Raw genomic sequence first — 10,629 nt, 5'->3', positions numbered from 1 at the left:
TGGAGATGATTGGATCAGGAATTTCTTGAGGACATAGTAGATAGATGTGCAACAAAAGCTCTTAAGAGTGGTCCTGGCATAGAAGAAATGCTTAATCAATGCCAGCTGACTGGTGGCGCTGTCATGCACTCACAATACTTGGTTTATGCCCTGGTACATGGGAGGTGACCAGTTCACATTAGTTACATAAGCACTAATTACATGATACAGTCAGAATTCAGATGAGTCACTGAAATAACCAAGTACTTGGAGTTATGTTCATCAGTGCCTGAATACTTCATTAACTAATTCCTAGCCGTCCCTCACTGAGTTTTCTCTGTTAATCAAAGCTAAAGTCTTTGCCATCTGCTTACATTTTTGCTGGGAACGCTTCGCAGGTGTCCTAGTGGTACTCTGGCAGGTACGACCCATGGGGCTCTGAAATCCCTGGCTTCCTTTTCTTCATCTGACTAGATTTCCATGACTCTTTCACTGGATCCTAGGGAATTTTAAATACGAATTTTCACATCACTGAGCACCCTAATATGACAGTTGCTGCTTTGTGTAGTGATATTCAGTTTTCAGAAAAAATAAGTGTGCCTAGAGACACTGGTGATCATGAATGGAAAGGTGCTCTTTGACAATTTAAATACACTTAAAATAATAATTATAATACTAATTTACCTTAGAATTTGGTCTGTACCCTTGGGATCTGATACTTTCACAACTCCTTAGGTGCACATGGGAAGACCCTGAGGCTGGCACTCTGCTCACAAGAAAGCTTCCCAGTATGTCATCTTTGTGAGATGTCGATTTATTTTAGAGTTAATCTTTTGGAGTTAGACTGCACAGAGTCCCTGAAATTATGGAAATGGCCAGAAATATAATCTTCACAGGAGAAGATAGGTTAGCACAAACACCAGAGAGAGCACCTAATAAAGGTGCAGATGAAAATTCTCAGAAATTGTACCTCTAGCCAGGTGTGGTGGTATACACTTATAATCCCAGAATTTGGGATAAGGAGGCAGGAAGATTTTAAGTTTGAGGCCAGCCTGGGCTACATGGCAAGACCTTATCTCAAAATAAACAAACAGAAAAAGTGATTCCACTCTAACTGTGTCCCTTACAGCATCGATTTCTGTGGTTTTAAAACAATGTTCTTCAACGGTGAAACTGTTAGCATGCGTGCTGAGCACAGTGTTGTTCTTTACGTATAAATTATGGGTCCACATCACTGTTCTCACGTGAACACTACTAAACATACAAAAGTAGAAAAGGTGCACCTACCATTTTCTCCCTGTGCCCACGTGAGTCATGGTACCAGTGTGCCTGGAATGTATGTGTCCCACTCCAGAGACTCTGCTTTTGGTTATTCTGGATATCTGTAGAAAGAGTGTGTTGAATGTGAGATGGTGGAAGAGTACAGAGAGCCTGAGTTCATCAGTAATGCGATAAACATGCTCTTCGTACAATGGCCCCATGTCAACACATGAAAAGGTAAGTGCAATCACGGTGAATAACATTACATCATAAGGAAATAGCAGAACATCTTCTGAAATGTAACATATTTAAATTCCACTCCATTTAATGTTGGTCATCAGTAATTATCTCTGCATTCAGGTCAAGCCTCACAATGGACAGTTGCACAAGACCTTTGGAAGAATGGCGTTCTCCAAGAGACAGGAACGAAGTCAGAGCATTAAACAGACTTCACTTCTCATTCAGCCATTGGTTTAAGTGTTGCTCCTTTGAAGATAGTGTTCTTTTTATTCTCTATCTCTATCTAGAGAATTTGTTCTGTCTTTGGTTTTCAGTAGTCTGGTTAGGATTGCCCAGGGTGGTTACACCTCCTGACCTGTAGCTCTCATCACTTTTGGGAAGTCCCTGGATGTTACCTTTTCAGTATTGGCTTTGCTGCATTCACTCCTTTCCTCTGCTCCTCCAATCACATGCATTTGGTTCTTTTGCCACGTCTCCATGTGTCACATTTCCTGTGTCATAGACTGTATTTCCCACGAATTTCTTTGCATGTTTAAATCCCGATGTTTTTACTGACTTGTTTTCCTGACCACTAATTCTCTCTTCAGCTGCAGCTAATCTGCTGTTAATAAATCTATTGAGTTACTCATTTGAATGTAACTTTTTCATTTCTAGACTTTCTATTTGGTTTGGATTTCAGGTTTTTAGTAAAAACTATCAACTAGCTACATTTTTTCTTGAAAACATTAATCATAGTAATTTTTTGGTGATGCTAGGATTTGAACTCAGGGCCATGTGCTGACAGGCACTCTACACTTGAGTCACAGCCCCAGCCCACTTCACTTTTTAATTATTTCTCAGATAATTAAAGATTTCTTGTGATTTTGCCTGTGGCCAAGCTCAGATTGTGATGTTCCTCCTTATCCCGTCAATGTAGCTGAGATTTCTGATAGATGCCAGCATGGCAAGCTTGTTTGTTGAGAGCTGGGCATCTCAATAACATTTCACTCAGACTGTCCTTGTACAGCTATCTCCTCAAATCTCTGCTTCCCAAGAAAGCTGGGATTACAGGCATGTATCATCATGCCTGGCTAGTCACAGGAATTTTAATGCCCATGTCTGTTGGAAGAGAGGCAGTCTGGGAAGGCAGGTTGAAGACTTCTTCTAGCCAGCAGCCTCAAAAGAACAAGATGCAGTTTCATGAGCCCCCAAATAAAGTTGTTTTGCTAATAAATCTCCTTAAAGTTGTCTTTTAGAAATAGCGTTCCACGGGTTACTGTACAGAGCGCGCATCAGTGACTGCTTCATTATAATTACAAAATCTTCACCTGGGGAAAAGATAATACCTCATTCTGTTACTGAAAATTCAGTCCCCTGGCCTCAACAGCAATTCACAAATAATGAGAGGGAGTTTTGAGGCAAAGGAAAATCAGGTTTATTACTCTGAGGCCAGGGAAAATCAACTTTTCAAAGCTCTGCTGTCTCCCTTCTGAGAGGAAATGTCTGGTATGGGGGTGTCTGGTATGGGGGCTCAGTTCTAGTAGGTGTCTGGTTTAGCTGGAGAGGAAAGGGTGTTAACCTTGGTCTCTCCAGCATGGAGAGAGAGGAAGGGGGTGGAGGGAAAAAGAGAGAGAGAGGGAGGGAGAGAGAGAGAGAGAGAGAGAGAGAGAGAGAGAGAGAGAGAGAGAGAGAGAGAGAGAAAAGAAAGAGGAGGGAGAGGAAGGAGACAGAGGAGGGAGAGAGACAGACAGCCACAGAGACACAGAGACAGAGAAGAGGGAGGGAGAGAGACATGGAGCGACAAGGAGGGAGAGAGACATACATAGCAAGAGAAAAAGAGGGAAGGAGGGAAAGAGAGAAAGAGGGAGGGGAAGAGGGAAAGAGAGAGAGAGAGAGAGAGAGAGAGAGAGAGAGAGAGAGAGAGAGAGATTGAACAACAAGCATAAAGCATAGCAACCTGGCCAGCACACAAGCTGGCTACACCGAAAGTTTTTCCCTTTTGTAGTCCCAGTTACATTTTCCCCACTGTCCATTTGCTCCTTCCATTTCTATGGACAAGAGACTGTACAATCATTTGTTTCCTGCCTCTAGTTAATTCCTGGGGCCAAGTTAGGAGTCAGCGTTCCTCAGCGAAAGCACCTTTTAAGCCGGGTTACAATTTCATCTCTTGGAATTTCAAAGGCGCGAAGTCAGACTGCGCCTGTGCAGGGCCGTCCCCACACCAGCCTGTGATGACGTCAGCCTGCGATGACGTCAGCCTGTGATGGCGTCAGCCTGTGATGACGTCTGTCTTTCCCTACTGAGTAGCCCCTGCAGCTTGTCCCGCTCCAGGACAAGTCACAGTTTGGAGAGTGATTCCCGGTGGTTTCCCTATTTGCTGCAAATAAACTTCGTTCAATGTGACAACTATTCCTGGTGCTCTGTTCTGATGTGATTCCCACCAAACCTATTGAGTCCAGCGACAGATGTACTATGGGTCTCTTTTTGTTAGCTGTGTTTTTCATTTTGCTTTGTGTTTTTTTTTTTTTTCTTTTTCAAAATGCTTTCCGGTCCCCCTCTCCCCTGCCCCACTTTCTTCTTCTTCCTCCTCCTCCTCCTCCTCCTTCTCCTCCTCCTCCTTCTTCTTCCTTCTTCTGCCAGTACTGGGGTTTGCACTCAGAGCTTCAAGCTTGTTACACAGGCACTTTACCTTTGAGACAAGTTCCCACCTCTTTTTGCTCTAGTTATTTTGGAGACAGGGTCCCAATGATCCTCTTATTTACACTTCTCGCTCTCGCTGGGATGACAGGTGCTCACCACCACGCTCAGTTTTTTTCTGTTGAGATGGGGTATTTTTTGCCAGGATTGGCCTGGAACCATGATTTTCCCAATCTCAGCCTCCTCTGTAGCTTGGGATATGTCATCAAAGCACCCAGCTGTTAGTTGAGATGGGGTCTTGCTAACTTTTTGCTTGGGCTAGCATTGAACTGTAGTCTTCCTCATCTCAGCCTCCCATGTAAATAAGATTACAGGTGTGAGCCACCAGCGGCTTATTCTCAAATTCTTGATAAAATGTCAGCAAATTTGGACATCTTTAGAAAAGATTTACTTTGCATCTAGGAACGAATTCCTGAGTCCAGTCTGGAATTGAGCTGATGACAATCCTGGCTTTTCTCTGTGTCTTTTATACTCCCTCAGTGTATCTCCTCAGAGGGCTCTCCTTGCCTTCAGGGAATGGGCTGAGTGTAACTGGCTGAGATGAAAAGAAACTGAACGGAGCTTTTGGCAGCTTTGCAGAGCTGACTCCTGAAGTAGCACCTGGAGTTAAGCCTTTCAAAGGAGCACAGGAGCTGGCAAACCCTCCAACCTCCTGTTTGCAGCATCTCATGAGCTGTAAGGTTTAACATTAATATGGAATAACCACATTCCTAAGAGCACAGAGATGTTGAAAGAGCAGGGTGTCTTGTGTTCTTATGAAGACTCAGTAAGAGTATCTTTGGAGCTGAGTGTGGTGGTACACACCTATAATCCCAGCACTGGGAGGTGGAGGCAGGAAGATTACAAATCCAAGGACAGTCTGGGCTACATAGCAAAACCCTGTCTCAGAAAACCAAAAATAAAAAATAAAAATGACTTTGGCTTAGGAAGTCAGGTGCCCCTGGCTTCAAATCCCAGTTTACCATGCCCAAGCTATATGTCTAAGGCATACATCCTCGCTGTCTTTGACCAATGATGGAGAAGGACTATCCACTTGCGAGGTGTGACAAGATGTAATCTCCACAGCTCCTAGGACAATGCTGGACACATGGGTCACTCAACAGAGAGTAGCATTTTGAGAAACTGATCTTTGATCATTTATGGGAAGAGCCTATAAATGCACTGATTAAATAGTGTCTGGTGAATAGAAAACATGCAAGAATGAGATAATCCTTGTAAATTTGACCTTTGACCTTGTGCTTCTGACAGTAGAATCTTCTGTCTGGAGAGATAAAATAAGTGTAAATACAACTGAAATGGAACAAATTCTTTACAACTGTTTAAAACCATGTATATGAAGTTATACTCAAGTTAGTTTTGTGCCTGAAATTGCAATAAAGCAATAATATTTTCCATTGTTTTAACTAATTAGTATCTGGGATGGCAGATAATCCTCCAGAATTGCTTTTTGGAAATGTTTTCCAAAGAGTTTTGTTCAAAATTCAAATCAGAACAGTGTTTACAGACACATAAATGCACAAAAATTTACACATGTTTTCCTGAGTGAACTAGTTTGGGAAAGATTGTAAGCTAAAGTACTTAAACAGGTGTTTTGGTTTTTTAATTGCAAGATGTCTCAGAGCCTTGGATGTTGGAATTCACTTTGCAATAGGGAAAAGGGAAAAAGCCTTGATAGCATTTGCCCATTACTTGCCAGGGCACGTTTCCTGGTGGAGCCCCTGCTGGGGAAATGCTTGGGAAACCCCATTCCACCCATCACTTTGAAGTTTCCAAAGGCATCTTTCCTTTTGTGTCTCACAATGAAATAGTGAAGGAGACAAGAATACATAGAACCCCTTGTCTCCATTTCAGAGACACGAAAAATTGATGCTCAATTAGTTTGATCTGCTAGTCACTCAGTCACTGCTGTCACTCGGCTAGTAAACAACAAGGCTCATCCTAACTCAAAACCTCTTTCCACAGTCTTCTGCAATATGAGGGCCTCAGAGCCCCATGGCTAGAAAGTGGCAGGGTCGGAGATCCAAGCTGGTTCTTCTGAAGCCAGTTCCTGCACACTGGCTATGGTGGCCAGCCTCTTTGCAAGTGTGTGTGACAAAGTCACTCAGGAAGAAACCCCTTCCTACTAGACATCCAACCTGCCATTCTGCTATCACTTTATGCCAGAAATTTAAAACCCTCTGTGAGACATGGAGTCCTTGTATTTATCAGGCAATGAAAGCAATGCAAATGAGAATGCCAGATTCACGACAGAAAACATAATTGTGTACTACTTGGAAAATAGTTATTGTGCTGATGGATCTTAAAAATTCACAAACCTTTCTAAGGTGCGTGGTTATTTAACAGCCTGATGAATTCTCAGTATTTTTTTTCTCTCTGAGGTTTAGGTTTTATCTTCCATTCATTCATTCAAAAATAGTCTCCAGCTGGTCTCTGGGTGTTTAGGACTGAGTCTGGTGTACAGTGAGGAGGAATCAGCTCTGTTCTTCAGGAGTTTGCAGTGTGGGTGGAGGTAGGTGGATACACAGATGCCGGGAAATGGACTGAATGCTATGCTGTTAGGAGCCCAAGAAGGTCCTGGAGGGAAGAGGAGGTGCTCAACTATCCCAGGGAAGTTGAAAACAGGGTCTTAGAACAACTAAAGCCAAAACTGAGAATGGAGGGGGACATAGCAAAACTACGATGGAAAGAACGACACAGGAAGGCAGAACATATCTTTCCAAGTCTCTGGAGATAACAAGAAAACACAGCAGGTGTATCAGTTCCCTAGAGCCCCATCACAATACAAAATGAATGTCTTACACAGCAGAGATTCATTGTCTCAAAGTCCTGGAGTCCAGAAGTTCAAAATCAAAGTCACCTGGGTTGATTTCCTTTGAGGAATTGTGGGAGAATAAATTCCATGCCTCCTTGCTGTCTTCTGGTGGTTTGTTGCCCATCTTCGTCATGTCTTAGCTGTGGATGAATCACTGTGATATCTGTCTTCATGGCCATGTGGTGTTTTTGTGTGTGAGTGTGTGTGTGTGAGTGTGTGTGTGTGTGTGTGTGTGTGTGTGTGTGTTTCCTCTTTGTAGTATCTATCTCTGCATCCAAATTATTCCAGTCATATAGGGTTAAAGTACACTCATTTCAACTTGAATTGTCTCTGTAAAGACCGTTGTTCCAATGAGTCTCATTCTAAGATACTGGGAATTAAGACTCTAATGTATCTTTCTTGGGGAGGCACGGTTTAGCCCATAAATGTCTGCCTTCTGCCCCCTTTCCAAATCCATGCCATTCCTCTGTGCCAGTTGCATCCAACCATTTGAAAATCCCCAAAGTCTAAATCATCCCAGCATCACCTGCAAAGCCAGTATGTCCTCTACACATCATCAAGTCAAGATTCCAGACCTCCTCATCTAGATCTTCCAGATTTGAGCAGGTGAGGGGGAGAGGGTGATTCATCATCCCACAGCAAGTTATTTTCCATTTGTGTACTTGTGAAAACAGCAAGTTATTGTCTTTCAAAACACACCAGGAAGGCAGAGGACAGACATTTCCCATTCGCACACACAGAGTAACCATGGGTGCAAAGCAGGTTGAAAACCTGCAAGAAAATTCTATCAGCTTTCAAGGCTTCTGAGTACTCATCTTTGGCTTCATTATTTTGTTTGGGTCCATGGGGTGACAGCCCCTTCCGTTAGTCCTAGTGAAATCTGGTGTGTGACGGCCTTCCTTCATTGTGTTCCATTCCTGTCCTCTGTGGTCCAAGAAGGCAGTGCTCCTTCTGAGATGACTGATGCGATGTGCAGCCACATGCCCAGTGTATTCAACTCATTGTCATTCCGTCACACTCTTGTCATTCTCTCCAGAGTACACTATGTCATTTTTGTAGTATGGATAGACTAAGAATTCTTCCACTCTTCAAGTTCTGGTCTTTATGTTAACAATTCCTCCTTCAGTTTGTCTCTTGCACCCTAATGACTTCATTTTACCTTTTTTGCCTCTGTAAAAACTTATCTCCAAATAAGTCTGAAGTACAGAGGGTCAGGACTTCACATAACTTATTTTGGAGGGATCATCAATCAGCCTATCACAGTGCAAGTGAGGAAACAAAAGGACTTGGCTATGGAGAGGTGCTGGAGAGGGAAAAGCAGTGGACCAAAGACTTTGTCGATTGCTCATATGACAAAGAAGTGGATGCAATGAATAGTGGACAGATTTAAGTCATTCATGGTCAGTTAAATATTCAGGAAAGGAGGGAGTGAGTTGGTGGGTAGGCCAGAGCTTTTTCAAGGCTGAATGCTGGAAGAAGGACTTAATGATTTACCTTGTAACCACATCAGAAGTTTGTGGGGAGAAACTAAAGATACTTACTGGGTTGGGATGTGGTGGGTCGTGTATGCTGTGTCTTCTAACTTTGCCTCAGGGGAATCTGGATTTTATTTAGCCCTGGCTGAAGAGGACTTGGTGCAGGTCAAGGCCTTGGGTAATGACTGATGATTCTTTCCATCTGTAGCAAGATACGTGATGGTTTGGAAAGTTGCCTTTGGCAGTGTTTTGGTGTATATATTTTAGTTGTACTTTTCCATGAAAGTTTATATTAAGTAAAGGCTATCATATTTTTGGGAAACACGATAGTTAAAATTTCTGTAAGATGTATTATGTAGGAATTAACATCAAAGCAAGTCTTAAATATAAGATCTCTGTTATTTTCTTAAAAAATAAACGTTTTACTTAATGTTACTTTGACGTATTCAAAAACAGGACCAGAGGGTATCTTATACTTATCCCCAGTTTCCCTAGTATTAATATATGAATATTTTTTAAATTAATAAAACATTATTGATATATTACTATTAAAACCTGTATTAGTCTAGATTTCCTTAATTTCAGCCTAATGCTCTTATTTTGTCCCATCACCCAATGTAGGACACCACAGTATGGTTAGTTGTCACATCTTTTAAGGTTTTTCTTGGTTGTGACAGTTTCTGAGACTTCCAGTATTTTTAAATGACTTTGAGAGTTTTGAGGAGAGCTAGTCAGGTAAATTGTAGGCTGCTTTACACTTGGGATTTGTTCGATGTTGGTCTCAGGCATGGACTGGGGCAATGTTCCCCCAAAGCAGAAGATCATAGAGGTGAAGTGCCATTTTGACTGCATCATGTCTTGGGTACCACAATCACCGTTATTTACCACGGTTGATGCTGATTTTATCCCATCAAAGGTTGTGTTTTACCTTCTTCACTAGGAAGTCACTCCTGTCCCCTTCTCCTCCCATATTGTACACTTCAAAAGAAAATCAACAAGCATAGCCCATGAGTTATGTTCTACCTCTTGGAGGGAGAATATTTATACAAGTTATTTAGAAACTTTTGCTTGGGAAAGCTGCCCATTCTGTCCCTTTTATTTATTTATCCAATTCTTTATTTTTATCAGCATAAACTTGTGGACATTGATTTAGTACTTTAGGATATAATCCAATACTACTTTATTTATTTGGTACTCAAATTGTTCCAGCTTTGACCATAAGAAGCTATGGAAGGTTTCATTTGGCTCCTGGATTCCTTGTTACATATTTTCATCATTGTGTGGCCTTAAAAAATAGTTCCTTAAGTTCCTTACTTTGGGGAGAGACAGATTCTCCAGGCTCAGCTTATATGCATCTTGCTCCAGACCTAGAATCAGCCGTTTCTCTAAGGACCCTGGATCCTTTCATTGGAAAATGGTATCAGAAGCCAAGGTCTGGGCCCTGGCTGTGTTTGTTACCATTGGGATGTTGTTGCTTTTAGACTCAGCTGACAAATCAGGGAAACCCCTGTGTTTCTGCTAACCTGTGTTCTATATGCATCTCTCAGTATTTTAGCATGCATTATCTGTATCTGTGCAAGGTAAACATAAATTCATACTCTAATCCCTTACTGGATCATTTAGCCTGCCCCCTTGCTTATCAGTAAACTTCCACTTAACTGAGGGAAATCTGGTCCTCACTGTCTGCCACACCTATATTTAATTGCTCAATTCCAGGATACATAAGAGGTATCAAAATCCTTAACCTGCAGCTCCCTTGGAAATGACTTTATCAGATAAATGCTTAGACTTTATTTGGACAGATGCACTGGGTCTGCATGACTTTCCTCCACCTCCTCAGTGACATTGTTTAATGCAACTGTAAAGCACTTAGATTGCTTTGCCATGGTCTGTATTCCATCTTGGGACACCTTGACCTCTGAAGTGATTTTTTTAATTTGCATACATTAAGATTGACTCTTTGTTGTATAAAGGTCTATAGGTTCTGACTAATGCATAGCACAAATATCCTCCTCCCTCCCTCCCTCCCTCCCTCTTCTCCTTCCTTCCTTCCCTCCTTCCTTCCTCCTTCCCTTTCTCCCTCCTTCTCTCTCTCTCTCTCTCTCTCTCTCTCTCTCTCTCTCTCTCTCTCTCTCTCTCTCTGTCTCTTTCTATCACCTCTGTATTTCTGATCACAAATGCTCTTGA

Source organism: Castor canadensis, chromosome 16, assembly GCF_047511655.1.
Source record: "Castor canadensis chromosome 16, mCasCan1.hap1v2, whole genome shotgun sequence".
NCBI lineage: Eukaryota > Metazoa > Chordata > Mammalia > Rodentia > Castoridae > Castor > Castor canadensis.
This window is presented reverse-complemented; position numbering follows the sequence as displayed.